The 18,729-nt window shown below is 32.6% G+C and overlaps 1 pseudogene; it reads right to left on the bottom strand.

Annotated features, from left to right (window-relative positions):
- Positions 1-3,350: 3,350 nt before the first annotated feature.
- The window catches only part of LOC113175815 (high mobility group protein B3-like), a 170,981-nt pseudogene continuing 155,602 nt past the window's right edge, over positions 3,351-18,729 (bottom strand).

Below are 18,729 nucleotides of genomic sequence, written 5' to 3'. Positions count from 1 at the left end.
ACTGATCAGCTCGAGTTCAGGACCCCCAAAAGACCACCAGAGACCAAGGTCGATGTAAGCAGCAAAGAGGCTTTTATTGGGAGCTAGCTTGATCCTCTGCACACACAGCAACTGGTGATGCTGAGAGACTCTGAGCCCAGGGTTTGCAGCAGTTTTATACACTCTTTGAGGAAGGCAGGGACTTTACATACATCATAGCATCTCTTAGCAAATCATCACACACCACAGGAAAATCATAAGACAACTCTAAAACATGATTAGCACATTCACTGGTGGGAACAAGTTGGGTAAGGGTGATGGATTAGTACAAGAGGGGGATTCATTTGAACTAATTGGTTTAAGCCACAAGAGGAGTATGTGCTGAACTACATGGTTTCTTAACCTGTTATCAACCACCATAAACTACTGGGAGGTTCATCTGGCATCACAGGTATTTTCCCTGTCTCGTGCTGATTGGTGGTTGCTAGGGGTTTGTTATGGGTCCTCACCTGGCCTGATGGAGTCAGGGACACCTGGTGCCACAGATCTCTCCTGTTATATGCAGACAAACAACTCAGCAGGATGGGTATGTGCCTAGGAACACTGTGTGGGTTTTTCCAAGGACGAGGGCCATGCCTCCTTCCTTGGAAAGGCTTTGCTCTGAGGTAGAGGCTGGTTTCTCAAAAATGGAGTCACATCAGTTTCCCACTATCAGCTAAAAAACATCAATTTTGATTCATTGTTCAATGCTTTAAAATACAAAATTATCCTTTTTGTTAATAAAACTAAGTATAAAAATGAAGTAGAATGAATAATGCTTACATACATAATGCATGTAGGCATATATAATATATATATATTATCTCAACATGATGAATACTTTCTATATAAAAACAATTGACTATGTTTAGGAAAAAGGTATTTATTCCTTTAGTGATTTCTAAATAGGCGAGAAATAGATTTTCACAGGATTGTTGTTTCATGTCATTGTCTTTGCTTTTATCTTATGAGACTATATTTAAACATATGACAGAGTGCTTTTACTTACTTTAACAAGTTCTTTTTACTCTCTCTTTTTATTTTCTTACTTTATATTTGAGTATGAATTTTTTCTTTTATAAATAAAATTTTTAAATCAATCCATTAGAAAGAAAATTAAATTTTCTATGTAATAAGTTATAACTTATGAATTTAAATTTATTACAAACTGTTAAAATGTATACACTTATAAATGTTTTCAAGTTTGTATATTTTATTTCATCAATTTTGTACTCTGCTATGTCTAATCTTACCAAAAACTTTCTCTTCCTGGAATTTTGAGTTAGGTATATTTAAATTTTCCTACCAGTATTGTTCATTTTATAAGTTTTTATAATCCCAAACTTTGTAAAAGTTCTCTTTTTTAATCTTGACTACTTTTTATTTTTCATTTCTTCAAAACAAAGGTTTTTTCTGCTTTTTTTATAGAAGAGATTTTCATTTTAATTTTGCTTTCACTAATAAAATGCAACAATACAGAAAATTTAAAAAAATAGTTGGGATAATGGGACCATAAAAATAAAATAGGAAATTCTGAATTATTCATGTACTATTAATATGAAAAGACATCTTCTTGTTGTTTTTAAACAAAGAAAGGAATATGGCAATAAAAACTTAGTCAAATATAGATAAAAATTTGACTTTAATTAAATCAAAACATTTCTCATTAGTATAAAACAAAAATTCTTATATTTAGAAGGAAGTAAAATTCTTTTATTACATTTAATTTCATTTGAAATTTAGGTAATTTGTTCTTTCTTCAATCCAGCCTATCTGTCTTAAATTAAATTGGATATCACAGAAAGTTTCTGGCTGTAACATTTTATGTTTAAAATACAAATTTACATTTATATCATCTAATGCTGGTGAGGAAAAAATACAGTAAGCATATATGTACATTTTATTAATGTTCTAACAATAGTCAATGATTGAAAAACACTAATAAAAATCTTACAGTCTATCTAGAAGTTCATGGAAAAAAAGCTTAATATCTCCGTTTTTTTGTTTTTTGTTTTTTTTTAGTATTTTAAAAGTTCTCACTTTATTTGATTCATGAAATACCTCCTTTAGGAGAAGGAGACAAGAGGGTAGATTAACTGGAAGCAGAGTTTCTCACAACTCTGTGACAGATGACTCAAAGAGTGAGTGAACTGCTTATCTGTGAGGTGAATGAAAAAAAGCTGTCCACTGATGTTCAATATTAGACAGAGATCCTTGAAGACTAGAAAATTTGGGTTGTATCAGAGAAGGATGAGGAAAAGTATTGGAACTGAGCTCCTAGTGGGAGTTGGCCAAATTAGTACACAAGGTCCAAAAAAGAGTGTAAAAGTGCATCTCTTTCCCTTTGTTCCTATTTCTCTCTTTTGCTAACAGCCAAACTCCACGGTTTTCACTTTCGCTTTTCCTTTAATTTTTTTCTTACATTTTTCTCCTCCCCACTCATAAACAGTACATGCTATGTTGCCTCCATATTTACCCTATTCACCTCTTAAATCTATAAACCCTTTTCTAACCCCTTCTCCTCTTCTTTTCCCTTAATGAACTCTATCTTTATTTTTGATGTAATTCTGCTTATTTAACTTCAGAAACATTTCATCTTTTTAAACATACAAAAAAATAACATAACATTACAAATTGTATGTAAGTACAGAAGTTCTTGAGCTCTCATTGATGTGGTGGCCCTTCGCTGACAATGAAGAGTTCTATACTTTGTTGGAAAACAAAGTTTAAAATCTATTGTATTTAACTTAAAAAAAAATTAAAACACTTCTCATGCCAGATGACTTTCCTTTTTCCACAAGTAAGAAAGGAAGCAGAATGCTTTATCACTATGTACAAAAACGACACAACCTGATGCTATATGGATGTCCACTACAGTGTCAACAGATCCAGCCTCACAGTGCATGCCCGGAGCTTCACTCCATAGCCTCAATGCCAAGAAAGGGGCATCAATAATTTTTTCCCAGTTGTTTTGTTCTTTTATTATAATGATAGATATGTACAATTGATAACTGAGAATTTGTACCCAATAACCATATAGTTAGAACCACCTTCTAAGTTTTTTTTTTTTTTTAAATGGCAGAAACATCTTCAAATGCCTTGTCCCATCAACCACAAAGTGCACAGAGGATAGCAGGAGAGTGCCTTTTTATTTAAAAAGTGTTTGGAAATATATAAAACTTCCATAGAGTTTCAGGATGCTCTAGACACCAAGGGCCATATCATGTAAACCACTGACAATTTCTAGAGCACTTTTGAGAGAATACAATATGATCGTGATCAAATTCTGTAATTGATCCTAATGAGAACAGGGATCATGGTGTTCCTGTACTCTAAGGTATCTCCTCTTCTTCCTCTTCATCTTCTTCATCTTCCTCTTCCACCATTTCTGGGCAATGTTAGCAGGATCCTTTATGCCATCAAATTGTCCTTTAGACTTAGAGTCAGTCAGCAACTTCCTTCTCATACTTATCCTTCAAGTTTGCAGCCTTAGTGATGTATGGCTGCTTTTCACTGGCACTTAAATTATACCACATCTCACCCAGCTTTTTTGTCACGTCTCCAATAGAGGTACCAGAATTTGTGGACTTAATCTTGGGGCAGAATTCTGAACAAAACAGGAAGATTACAGATGGTGATCTTTTGGAGGAATTAGGGTCCTTTTTCTTCTTACTTCGCTTAGCTGGTCCATAATCATTCATTTCCCAATCATAGCATACTTTATCTGCCTTTGTCATTCATCAAATTCAGATATTATCTTCCCAGATATTGTCTTCTACTCTCAGAGACTTCTTGGAAAATTCTGCAAAATTGACAGCAACTTCTTCAATTTTTCCATATGTTCTTCTCCGAATGTTGCACAAAGAAGGCATAAGCAGACATTTTGTCCTTTTCTTTTATGGGTTTACCTTTAGCCATCCTGATTGTATTGTTTGCTAGTCTCAATGAACTCTGTCTTTAACTTCTCTTAACACTAATTGATTTATAAAATGCCGGACCCCACTACTAATGCTATAGCAACAATTAATAAAACAGAAGTCATAGAAAACACCTATTGTTTGATTTTAAGCCAGATATACTTCATGATTACTTATTATCTTTATTTATAGAAACTTATGATCCTACCTTTGTTGTTTATTGTGTCATATAACTTTGTAAATGTTCATCTAGGAATTAAGTACTTAATTTAGTGCTTTATATTGCATGCATAGTTAGTTGTATTTATTGGGCTTCCCCCAATCTATGAGGCAAAGGAAACTTACAGGACCATCAAAAGCACATAAAATAGCAGCTCTGCTGCTTCAGATTTATTCAGATAGATGAATAGACACAAATAATATAAAAAAGCAAGGGAATAAACTATCTCAAACAAACCAGAATGGCTCAATAGCAGACTCCACTACAGTAGAGGAATGTAAGAGAATAATTTTAGAAAGTTAATTGTTAAATTGATTTATGATATAAAAGGTAATGTAAGGAGTGAAATCACAGCAAGATACAAAAAGTGAAAGATCTCTCACATACAGAAGTAGAAATTCTAAAGAAAAAATCAGTCAGAAATTACTGAAATTAAGGAATCAATAAAACAAATTAAAAATTCAATGGAAAGCATCACCAATAGACTAGACCACTTGGAATATAGATTTTCAGATAACAAAGATGAAGTATGTAATCTTTAAAATAAAGGTGATCATAGAGGAAAGATGTTAAGAGACCACAAATATAATTTTCAAGAAATATGAGATATCATTAAAAGGCCAAAGATAACATTCATATGGGTAGACAAAGTAGAAAATAAAATGCATAATCTTTTTAATGAAATAATAACAAAAATTTTCTAAATCTCAAGAATGAAATGAAAAATCCAATACATGAAGCATACATGACGCTAAATGTATATAATTTAAAAAGACACACTACTAAGCAAATTATTATGACAATACCTAACAAACAGAATGAGAATAAAATTTTAAAAGAAGTTAGAAGAGGGGAAAAAAAGACTGATCACATTTAGATGAAAACCAATCCAGATCTCATCTAATTTTTCAATCCATACCCTAAAAGCTAGGAGGACTTGGAAAAATATATAAGAAGTTCTGAAAGCAAACAAACAAACAAAGGATCATAACTCAATATTTTAAAAGCTATATATGTTAAACCCAAGGCCAATATCATTTCAAATGGAGAAAAATGGAAAACATTCAATCTAAAAAGAGGAACAAGATAGGGATACCTACTTTCCCCACTTTTATTCAATATAGTCCTTGAATCTCTAGCCAGAGAAAGAGGCAAACGAATGAAATCAAAAGGATATAAGTAGAAAATGTAGAGCTAAAACTATCTCTGTTTGTCAATGACATGATCCTATATTTAGAAGACCCAAACCCCTTCCCCATAAAACTTTTAAAATTTGAAATAAATTCAGCAATATAATAGGATATAAAATTAATACCAATGATGAATCAGCTAAAAATATTAGGAAAACCATTTCATTAACAATATCCTCAAAAAAATAAAATTCTAGGGGATCAATCTAAGAAAAGAGGTGAAAGAACTCTATAGTGAAAATTACAGAAGACTAAGTAAATACATTGGGAAGATCTTACAAGCTATAAAGACTTCCTATATTCTTGGATAGGCATAATTAATATTGTCAAAACAGCCATACTACCAAATGTGCTATACAGACAGATTCAATGCAGTTCCCATCAAAATTACAATGATGTTCTACATGAAAGCAGAAAAAAATATTTACAAAATTTATTGATAAACCAAGAGGCCCAGAAGAGCCAAAAAGAGTCTCAGAAAGAAAAGTGAAGCAGGTGGCATCACAACACTAGACCTAAAATTATACTACAGAGATATAGTTAATAAAAAGAGCATGGCATTGGCACCAAAAATAAGCAAGAAGATGAATGGAACAGAATAGAAGACACAGAGACAAATCTTCAAAAATACATACTAGACAAAGGCACCAATAATATACACTGGAGAAAAGACACCCTCTTCAACAAATCATGCTGGGAGACCTAGAAATTCATATGTAGTAAAATTACCCTTTTCTCTCTCTCACCCTGCAAAAAAAATCAACTCAACATGGATCAAGAACCTAGGTATTAGATCAGAAACACTATACATACTAGAAGAAAAGGTAGGCTCAATGCTCCAATGTATTAGCTCAGAAAGTGATTTCTTTATTAAGATGCCTAAAGACAAGAAATAAAATCAATAATGGATAAATGGATGGTATAAAACTGAATAGCTTTTTCAAAGAAAACATTCAAGAGCATGAAGAGAAAGCCTACGGAAGGGGAGAGATTCTTTGTCACTGTACCTCAGATAGAGCATTAATTTCCAGAATAAAAATATATTAAGTACTCAAAAACAACAAGAGAAACCAAACACACACACACACACACACACACACACACACAAATATCGCAGTCAATAAATAAGCAAAGGCACTTAAAAGACACTTCACAGAAGGAGAAATACAAATAACTAACAAGTATATGAAAAAAAGTTCAACATCCCTTGCAATTAGAGAAGTACAAATTAAAACTATACTGAGATTTTATCTCACTCCAGTCACAATGACCATTATTAATAATACAGGTAACAATAAATATTGGTAAGGTTATTGGGGAAAACATACACTTATACATTGCTTGTGCGACTGCCAATTGGTGCAACCACTATGGAAAGCAGTATGGAGATTCCTCAGGAAACTTGGAATGAGACCACAATTTGACCCAAGTGTCCCACTCCTTTGTATATATCCAAAGGCCCTAAAATCAGCTTACTACACTGAGGCAACAATATTTTATTATTATTATTGTTATTATTATTATTATTATTTTATTATTATTATTTTAGTTTCTGATGGACCTTTATTTAATTTATTTATTTATATGCAGTGCTGAGAATCAAACCCAGTGCTTCACACATGCTTGGCAATCACTCTACCACTGAGCCACAACCCCAGCCCCACAAAAATATTTATAGCAACTCAATTCACAATAGCTAAGCTATTGAACTAATGTACATACCTAATATAATAATGTACGTAACAAATGAGTGGATAAAGAAAATACAGCATAGATACACAATAAAGTATTACTCAGCCATAAAGAAGAATGACTTTATGATATTTGCTAGGAAATGGATGGATATGGAGACTATCTTGCTAAGTAAAGTAATCTGGTCACCAAAATCTATAGGTAAAATGTTTTATCTTATATGTGGAAACTAACCAAAAGTAAGGGGGAGGGGAATTGATAAGAAGAATAGAAGTTCTGTAGATTGGACAATGGAAAGTGGAGAAAAGGAAGGGGGTATAAGCAAAGGAAATACAATGGAATAACTCTGACATGATTTTTCTATGTACATATATGAAAACAACACAGTGAGTCCCACTATAAGAATGGGACACTAACTAGAATAAGATATATTCCATGCTTATATCAAAATGGATTCTACTGTTATGTGTAAATAAAAAACAACCAATAATTTTTTTTTAAAAATGCCTCCTATATTAATAAGCACTATCCATATAACTAAGGTGATTCAAAGTAATATAATACCAATTGGTCAATGAGCAGAGATTACTAAATACCAACCCAACTTGGACTAAATTTTTACTTTAAATATTATATTTATTATCATTGCTCAAAGGATTCCATATTTATCATTATGAATATTGTTTCTCTATATGCTATTTGCCATTATAATGCCATTATAATTATCATTATGAATACTCTTTCTCTATATGCTAGCAATCATTGTAAAATATTTTCAAATTGCTTTTATTTTGCATTTAATTTTAATCGACAAAACAACAATGCATATGAATGGGTACAGTGTGATATTTGGATAAATGTATACAACATGTAATGATTAGAAGAAGGTAACTGATATATCTGTCACCATAACATATATCATTTCTGAGTGTTGGGAATATTTGAAATTCTTTCTACTAGCTATTTTGAAGTATACTATTAATTTTTTTCAAACATAATTACACTACTGTACTATAGAAAACTTGAAATTATTTCTCCTATTCAACTGTTCCCATGTAACTATTAATCATCCACTCTCCATCTGTCCCTGTTCCATCACTTCTCACTCTCTAGTAATCACTATTTTACTATCCACTAGTATGAAATCAACCTTTTCAGTTTCCACATATGAGCAAGAACATTCAAGATTTACTTTTCTATGCCTAAATTATTTTACTGAATTTAATGTCCTTTAGTTTCAAACAGGTTGCTATAAATGACAAGTTTGTTATGATTAAAGAATATTCCACTCTATATATGTGTATGTGCATATAAAAGTGTGTGTGTGTGTGTGTGTGTCCTTGATCAACCTAGGTATATATGGCATTTGGCGTATTTTGAACAGTGCTGCAGTAAACATTGGAGTGCAGATATCTCTTTAGCATAATGATTTTCTTTTTATGGATACATACTCAGGGATGGAATTGCTGGATGATATGATAATTACATTTCTACTTTTATAAGGAAACTTTGTACTATTTTTTCTAAAAACTTTGCTAATTTATATTTGCACATATGTTTTCCATATTCTTGCCAGGATGTGTCATGTTTAGCCTTTTGATATTATCCATTCTAAGTAGGGTTAGATGACTTCTCACTCTGGTTTTGATATACATTTCCTTATGATCAGTGCTACTGAGGATTTTTATATACTTGTTTGTGATTTGTTGTGAAGACTGGTGACTTGGATCATGGTCTTTGACTGCCTTGGAGCTGTGGCTGTATTTTGCCCTGGGAACTTTTCATGCAAAGATGAGCATTGAGAGTGTCCAGGAGCTATGGTGATGCCCTACCAAGGGAGTTCTTTGAAAAGGTATGAAACAATAAAAATCTTGACCTTGAGCTGAGACACCAGCTTCTGTAGATAGAGAATTCTGAGCATACCAAGACAACCACAATATCTTACAAGCACTGCAACCTTCAAGTCCACCTGCTTTACAGAAACTTTCCCACAAATAACCTTTTGATGGTAAAACTTATACAATAAATGTGCTGTGCTAACTCTGGGTCACTGATCCTCCATCAAAGGTTTGTGTCCCACCTGGTCCCAGCTTTCTTTTTGTAAATGTAGTCTTTCTAACCCCCTTATCACCCCTCACCAGTCTATAAGTTTTGGCCTTGTGGGCCACAGCAGTTGGCACTCATACAGGGACCAGACACAGGGGAACTTCAATGATTAGATTACGGGACACTCCTGAGGACATGCATCAGAAAAGAAAGGTAAGGAGTATAAAATGTCTCTTATGTGTGGAAGCTAACCCAAAGTAAATATGGGACATGCAGTTTCCAAAAAGAGGAATCTTTACATACAAATGCTTAGACTAATTGCTTAAAGCTCAAGAAATAAAAAGAAAGAAAGAAGAAAGAAAGAAAGAAAGAAAGAAAGAAAGAAAGAAAGAAAGAAAGAAAGAAAGAAAGAAAGGGGGGAAAGAGTTCTTCAGAGAAAACATAACCTATAGCACTACTAGACCTTTAGAGTTTGATTTTATAAAAGAAAAAAAAAAGTTAAAATGTTCTATGCCTGAGGTTTTGCCTCTCAAGTTCAAACATCAGCTTTCCTTACTTCTTCACTTCTTCTAAATCTCCATCTCTCCTAGGCTTGCATATAAAATGTAAATTGCAGAGGCAATTATTCAGAACCAGTTTGAGACCAAAGGGGGAGAAAAGTGTTACTTTTAAATTCAAGCTGCTGTGGGACCTAAATTACTGGCTATCTCATCTGCTTTCACACTCTAAAACCCTTATTTCTTAACAAGTTTCTCCCTAAACACTATGACACAGGGAGTAAAATGGAATGATGTCATCTACATAGACTTTACTTTAAAAGTCTTTACCTCAGGATTTCGGGAGTCTCTTTAAATATCTGGAATGACTGCAAGCTGACTCAAAAATACACTCTGATCCAATAAAGATGTTCTACATGCTCTTCTACTGGGGCATTTATGGCTGTGTCATTCTTGTACCTCCTATTTTATAAAATTCTTTTTTTAAAAATTTAGTTGTTCTAATCATTCATACATGAAAGCAGAATGCTCTTCAATTCATTGTATACAAATGGAGCACAATTTTTACTTTTCTGATTGTACCTAAAGTAGGATCTCATCATTCATGCAATCACACATGTACTTAGGGTAATGTTGTCCATCTCATTCTACCATCTTTCCTACCACCATGCTCCTCTCCCCTCTCTTTACCCCATTGAAAGATCTTCCTCTCATCTCACCCCCCACATTATGGGTTAGCATCCACTTATCAGAGAAATATTTCGGCCTTTGGGTTTTTGAGATTGGCTTACTTTGCTTAGCATGATATTGTCTAACTCCATCCATTTACCTCTAACTGCCTTAATTTTATTCTCCTTTGTTGCTGAGTAATATTCCATTGTGTATATATACCACAGTTTCTTTATTCATTCCTCTATTATAGGGCCCCTAGTTTGGTTCATCAAGGACAGTTTGGCTATTGTGAATTGTGCTGCTATCAACATTGATGTGGCTGTGTCCATGTAGTATGTTTTTTTTTTTTTTTTTTAAAGTCCTTTGGGTATAGACCAAAGAGTAGTATAGCTGGGTCAAATGGTGGTTCCATTCCAAGTTTTAAAAGGAATCTCCATACAATTTCCCAGATTGGCTGTACCAATTTGCAGTCCCACGAGTAATGTGTAAGTGTGCCTTTACCCCCACATCCTCATCAACACTTATTGTTGTTTTTATTCTTGATAACTGCCATTTTAACTGGAGTGAAATAAAATTTTAGTTTTGATTTGCATTTCTATAATTGCTAGGGATGTTGAACATTTTTTCATATATTTGTTGATTGATTATATATCATCTTCTGAGAAGTGTCTCTTCAGCTCCTTAGCCCATTTATTGATTAGGTTGTTTGTTGTTTTTATGTGTTAAGTTTTTTAAGTTCTGTATACATTTTTGGAGATTACTGTCTATCTGACATGCTTGTGGCAAAAATTTGCTCCCAAACATAGGCTTTCTCTTTACCTCATTTTTTTTTTCTGAAAAGAAGCTTTTTAATTTGGATCCATCCCATTTATTGATTCTTTATTTCATTTATTGTGTTTTAGGAGTCTTGTTAAGGAAATTGGGGCCTAATCTGACATGATGAAGATTTGGGCCTAATCTACTTCTATTACTTAAAGGGTCTCTGGTGTAATTTCTAGGTACTTCATCCACTTTGAATTACTTTTGTGTATGGAATTTAGTATCATTTTGCAGCATATGGATTTCCAGCTCTCTCAGCACCAATTGTTGAGGGGCTTTCTTTTCTTCAATGTATGTTTTTGGTGCTTTTGTCTAGTATGAGATAACTGGCTTTTTGTGGGTTTGTCTCTGTGTCTTTTATTATGTACCATAGGTTTACAAGTCTATTTTGGTGCCAATACCATGATGTTTTTGTTACTATAGCTTTGTAGTACAGTATAAGGTCTAGTATTGTGGTGCCTCCTGCTCCACTTTTCTTGCTAAAGATTGTCTCTTATTTTTCCAAATGAATTTTATGATTATTTTTGTATCTATAAAGAATGACTATGGGATTTGAATTGGAATCGCATTGAATCTGTATAGTGCTTTGGGTATTATGGCCATTTTGACAATATTAATTCTGCCTATGCAGAACATGGGAGATCTCTCCATCTTCTAAAGTTTCCTTCAATTTCTTTCTTTAGTGTTCTCTAATTGTCTTTTTAGAGGTCTTGCACCTCTTTTTTAAAATTGATTACCAAGGTGTTTTTTTTTTTTAGGCTATTGTAAATGGGGTAGTTTTCCTAATTTCTCTTTCAGATAATTTATTACTGATGTATAGAAATTCATTTGATTTATGGGTATTTACATTGTTGAATTCATTAATTAATTCTAGAAGTTTTCTGGTGGAATTTTTTGGATCCTCTATGTATAGAATTATGTCATCTGCAAATAATGATAGTTTGAGTCCTTCTTTTCCTATTCATATCTCTTTAATTTCTTTCATCTTTCTAATTGCTTTTGCTAGACTTTCAAAAACTATGTTGAATAGAAGTGGTGAAAGAGGGCCTCCCTGTCTTGACCCATTTTTTAGTGGAAATGCTTCCAATTTTTTTTTTCCATTTAGAATGACATTGGTCTTGGGTTTAGCATAGATATCTTTTACAATGTTGAGGTGTATTCCTACTATCCCTAGTTTTTCTAGTGTTATGAATAGGCAAGGGTGATGTATTATGTCAAATGCTTTGTCTGCATCAATTGATATAAGCACATGATTCTTATATTTAACTTATTTATGTGATGAATTATGTTTATTGATTTCTATATGTTGAACCAACCTTGCATCCCTAGAATTAACTCCACTTGATAATGATGCAAAATTTTTAAATATGTCTTTGTATGCAATTTACCCGATTTTATTGAAAATTTTTGCATCTATGTTATTCAGGGATATCATTCCTTGATGTGTCTTTGTCTGGTTTTGGTATCAGGATGATATTAGCTTCATAGAATGAGTTTGGAAGGGTTTCCTCCTTTTCCATTTCATGGAATAATTTGAGAAGTACTGGTATTAATTCTACTTTGTATGTCTTATAGACATTGGTTGAGAATCCATCTGGTCCTGGGCTTTTCTTGGTTGGTAGGCTTTTAATGGTGTCTTCTACTTCCTTGTTTGAAATTGATCTCTTTAAATTGTGTATGTCCTCCTGGCTCAGTTTTGGCAGATTATATATCTCTAGAAATTTATCAGTATCTTTGAGGTTTTCTATTTTACTTCAGTATAAATTTTTAAAATAGTTTCTAATTGTCTCCTGCATTTCAAGTGTCTGTTTTAATATTTCCTTTTTATCACAAATTTTAGTAATTTGAGTTTTACTCTCCTTCTTTTCATTGGAGTGACTAAGTGTATGTCAGTTTTATTTTATTTTTTTTTCAAAAAAACCCTCCAGCTTTTTGTTTTATCAATTTTTTGAATTGTTTTTTGTTTGTTTGTTTGTTTGTTTGTTTCAATTTAATTGATTTCAGCCCTGATTATAACTATTTCCTCTCTTCTTCTACTTTTGTTGTTGGTTTGTTATTCTTTTTTAGGGCTTTGAGATGTTATGTCAGGTCATTTATTTTTTTTTTACTTTTTCTTCTTTTATTGAATGAGCTTAATGCAATGAACTTTCCTCTTATTACTGCCTTCATAGTATCCTAGTGTTTTGTTATGTTGTATTGTAGTTCTCATTTACCTCTAAGAACTTTCATCTCCTCCCTGATATCTTCTGTTATACATGTGTCATTCAGCAGTGTATTTTTAAGTCTCCAAATGTTGGAGTAGCTTCAACTTTTTTGTTTTATCATTGATTTCTAATTTTATTCTGTTATGATCAGATAGAATACAGGGTAGTATCTCTATATTTTATATTTGCTAAGACTTGCTCTGTGGCATAACATATGGTTAATTTTGGAGAAGGGTCCAGGTGCTGCTGAGAAAAAAAGTGTATTCACTCATTGATGGATAGAATAGTCTATATATGTCTGTAAAGACTAAATTATTGTTTTATTGAGTTCTATAGTTCCTTTGTTTAGTTTCAGTTTGGAAGATCTAGCCAGTGGTAAGAGGTGTGTTTAAATCACCCAGGATTATGTTTTTGTGGTCTATTTGATCCTTGAAGTTGAGAAGGGTTTGTTATAAAGCCTAAAGGGTTTGTTATAAAACCCTATCCCATTGTTTGGGGCATAGATATTTATGATTGTGATGACTTGTTGATGTATGATTCTCTTGAGTAGTATGAAATGTCCTTCTTCATTCTTTTTCACTAATCTTTATTTGAAATACACTTTATCTGATATGAGAATGGAAATGCCTACTTGTTCATATGGTCCATGTGAGGGATACATTTTCCCCCATCCTTTCACCTTCAGTCTGTGGATGTTTTTCCCTGTGAGATGAGTCTCTTGAATGCAGTATATTGTTGGGTCTCTCTCTCTCTCTCTCTCTTTTTTTCAATCTAATCTGCCAGTCTATGTCTTTTAATTGATGAGTTTAGGCCATGCACATTCAGGGTTATTATTGAAATGTGTTTTGTATTACTGGTCATTTTGGTTTATTTTTGCTTTTTGACTTGTCTTGGTTTCTCTTTTTATTTTTTTAGCCTCCCGTTTAGTGTAGTTCCTTCCTTTGCAGATTTTCATGTTGTTTTTCATTTCCTCCTCATGGAATACTTTGCTATGAAGGTTCTGTAGTGTGGGCTTTCTTGCTGTAAATCCTTTTAACTTTTGTTTACCATGGAAGTTTTTTTTTTTTTTATCATACAATCTGAAGCTTAATTTTGGTGTATATAACACTCTTGGTTGGCATCCATTTTCTTTCAGGGCTTAGCATATATTGTTCCAGGGTCTCCCTACCTTGAGGGTCTGGGTTGAAAAATCTTTTATGATGTTATAAGCCTATAGGGCTTCCCATTGTTGTTTCTGTGCTCCATGACTTTCTTTGGCTGCAAAAGGGAAGAATTTTCAATTCACTCCTTCTGTAAACTCCTCCTGAAGAAGGGCATTAAATGTCTAAGAACCATTAGATGACATTCTTACCCTCCAGAGATCACTTTGGCTAACAGAGTAGATAAATATACACCAACTAGGTCATTTTTTTTTCCTGTGGGTTATCACATTTGGAGTTTATAGTGTCAAAAGAAGTCTTGCCTCTGTTTCCAGACTCTATAGGGTCTTTGGCATGAGACAAAAAAAGGACCTTGTTTATTATGCTAATGATGTCAGCAGTAGATTTGACAAAATTGTGTGCTGAGAGAAGGATTTGATGATAAAAAGAAACTCATAGGGAGATGTCCCTAAAGCATCTTTTTTTTTTCCTCTTTTTTATGGCATGGTGCTGGAGTTCTGTTTTCTCATACTCACATGGGAGCTTTGTTATCAGTAGTTATGCCAGGCTTACCCCTAGTCTGCATATTGAAATTATTGGAATTTTCATGTCGTTCAGAGGACAACCTCATTTTCATAAAGAAGGAGTAGAAATGACTGGCCACTAGAGGCTGGTAGCTAGATGCTCAAAAAATCGTCTCATTTTTTTCTGGGAAATGATATAAGCACAGTTGGAAAATGGAAATGTCTCATAATATTCTGCATCCAACCTTGCCTGATTACCAACTGGGGCATGAAAACTTATCTTCAGAGGAAACATAAACTACAGGACTGCACCTTAAGAGACTGATTTAGAAATAAATAAAGAAATAAAAAGTTATAATGCCCTATATATGAGGTTTTGCTTCTCAAATCCAGAACAGTAGTTCACCTTACTTTTGACTTCTGCTATATCTTTATATTCCCAAGTCTTACAGAGTCTGCAGAACTTGAGAGATTTATAAGGCCTGCAAAGGACTAGTTTGAGACCAAAGGGATAAAAAACGTGTCATTTTTAAATTTAAACCACTGTGGGACCTAAAAGGCTGGTTATCATAACTGTTCTTACACTCCACCTTACTTTCTTAACATGTTTTCCCCCAAACACTACAGCACAGGAAGGAAAAAAGAAATAATTTCATATATATAAGCCTTCTTTATCTTTAGAATTTTTACCTGAGGATTTCAGGACTCTCACATTCTTTAGATATCTGGATTGACTCTAATTGAACCAAAATTGCATTCCAATCTGATAATAATGTTCTACAAGCTCCTTTACTTGAGTAATTATAGACCTGTCATATTTTTAGAACTCCTTTGTTGTTCTTGTTGTTTGGATTATGCAAGGTTTTTTTTTTCCTATACTTTTTATCTCATGGTTTCATATTTGATCCCACATTCCTAAATTAGTGTATTTTTCTGATTAGTCTTATTTCATCCAACTATACTCTATATTTAAAGTTAGTTTGTCAAGGTTTGAATGTCAAATACTTTGGAAAGTCTCCTGTACAAAATATGAAAAAGAATATAGACATGGTAACGTTTGGAGTAAATCTGATGGTCATTGAAGCCTAGTGTCAACCTGAGCCTTTGATTTTAGTGTCTATCATGGCTGTCAGACTTTGCACCTGTCATTTCCAACTGTACAATCCTGCCATAAATATAAGCCATAATGTAAATGTTTCATAGGCTCTTTCCATTTCTAGTAGGTTAAATCTAATAGAGGCTTTAATAAACTTTTATTGTGTTGCCTCCTATCTTTGGAGATCTCCTACAAAAAACTACAATATTTCTATTTCCTGTTGGTTTTGTGTATGTATGCACATCTGGGTATTGTATTGTTGTGTCTACATATGTGCTGTGTCCATATATCTGGTACATGGTATCAAAATTGGCATATAGATATATGAGTGCTCAAAAATCAAAATTTTAAAAAAGAAATGTGCCCAAATACCTTTTAGTTCATGAGACATAAAAAAGAAGTTCAATTTAAATTAGATAAACAGATTAGAGTAAGATTTTTTTTTTTTATAATTACTGACTCACAAATTTTCTTAGGTGGTCAGCCAATATTGTGTGGGTTTCTATAAAATGTCTAAATGTAATATCCATAGCTTTTAGGCTTTTTCCTCAACAGGGAAGATGTGGCTATTCTGTTATCTACACTTGAGTCAATTAGATTTAACATAAATGGGCTAAATCTTCATAAACATTTTTGTTCAAGGAGACATCTGATTAATTTGCAAAGTTAAAATGCTAAAACATCAACTGCTAAATATAAAATCAAGTACTCCTCTTCTTGAATTTCATGAGGAAATATATCTGAACATTAAATGTGTTTTAATAAACTGGTAAATGGAAAAAGCTGGAAATTGCTTTATTTTTGTGTCTTCCATAAAAAACAAGGTTATTAGGAGTTAAGAAACTCTGAAGAGCATTTCTACATACAAAGAGTACAAAATCTTTTAGTTGAGTTTCAATTAAAGTAACATAAAAAATAAAGTATTCCATCTTATTAAAATGGAATAATTTGTAATTTGTTTTCAGAATGTTAATTTAATGTAAGTTTTAAAGGGGGATAAAAACTGGTAAAGAGATACGAGAAAGTTCTAGGTATAAAAATATGTTAAAAATTTTTAATATAGTTTGAAAAAAGATGAGTGATAAATTCTTCTGTGTGTTAAAGTAAAAAGTTGTAAAAATGTCTAAATAAGTTACATAAGGTTTGTTGAGGGTAAATCTCAAATGTTTATGTGCAATTAAATTTGTTGTATATAATAAGAACAACCAGTTAAAGTTATTTAAGGCTTTTTCTAAGGTCAAATGTTAATATATGCAGACATAAACCAAAGTTTAATTCTTTTTGATATAAACCAAAGTTTAATTCTTTTTTATTAAAGTAATAATTATTTCTTAAGACATTATTCTGCTTTTATCTATCAAGATAATTTCTTATGTATTTCTTAAGTTTTCTTATTTATAAAAGCTAGTTTTAAAGACTATGATTTGTATGAATATAGTTGCACAACTGTTATTTTAGAGTATTACACTACATTCCAGATTCCAATTTTGTTTTCACAGTTAAACTTGGTTAATATAAGATTATCAGTCTAGTTGTGGTATGGTTACTGGCTTTTTTGCATACTAGATATATTAAAATCTTCCACGTTTAGAAGTCTTTAAAATATCAGGTTTAGAAGAACATTTTGCCAAGTTGGTGTTCTTCAAATTAAAGGTTAAGGTAAAGATTTGAGATTGTAAAAATTATGTATCTTGGTTCATAGCTACTATACAAACTCAATATGTTTTACTATTGCTAATTTAATTTTGTATTTTCCTTGTAAACTTTATAAGTATTTTCTGGTAGTGCCTTACCAAAGTACAACTATTAATATAACAACCTGAGTTAATTTAAAATAATAGGCATTCATCTAAAGGACCGATGGGATGTAAGATTAACTTCTAGAACTAATAATTTCCAATTAAGTGGAAAGGGAATATAACTGTAGAGTAATAGACATTAAAGTTAAAACCCTAGTATTCCTACTTTAAGATTGGTGAAACTGGCTTGCTAGATGTTTAAAGCCAAAACTTGGAAACTAAAGTTAGGGAAGTAAAAGACTAAGAAGAAAATAGCCAATGTTTGGTTCTTGCTTTCCGAGTCAGCTTGAACCCAGGAAACAAGGACACTTCTGTGAGGGCTTTACAGCTCTGGAACACATGACCTCCCAATCAGGAGAACCCTGGAAAACAAAAGCCAACCATTGTACATTCTACAAAGGAGAGGATGATTGGAAAGGAAAATATCCCTGATATTTCCAAGGGAAGCCACATAGTCAACAAAATCCTGACTTACACTGACAGATGTCACTAGAGGAGCTAAGAGGCTTCTCCCAAGTTCCCAAAAATAGTTCCCCAAGAAAATTCAGCTGACTCTTAACAGTAGATAAGAGCAAACTTAATTTGATTAGCTTTGTCTTAAACACCTAGCAAAAACAAGTTATAATTAAAACAGAGCCATAACTGGACATTTAAAAGAAAAGACAATAGTTCTTTTAATGTAACTTAAGACATACACTTGTATCAGCCCCACCAAGAGTAAATAAAGCTTGAAGTTATAAAAGAAGGATTCTTATACAGGACTGCCTAATAACTATTAAAAAAAAAAAAACTCTATCAGAGTCAAAAGATGCTTTTGGCAATTTAAGGCCTACAAATATTTCTTTACCTCCTACATAGAGTTAATCTGTGTTTGCTAGTATGATTATCTAGCCCTA

This window comes from Urocitellus parryii, chromosome 2 (genome assembly GCF_045843805.1).
Source record: "Urocitellus parryii isolate mUroPar1 chromosome 2, mUroPar1.hap1, whole genome shotgun sequence".
Lineage (NCBI taxonomy): Eukaryota > Metazoa > Chordata > Mammalia > Rodentia > Sciuridae > Urocitellus > Urocitellus parryii.
Note: the sequence above shows the minus strand (reverse complement) of the source record. Positions and strands in the feature narration are given on the sequence as shown.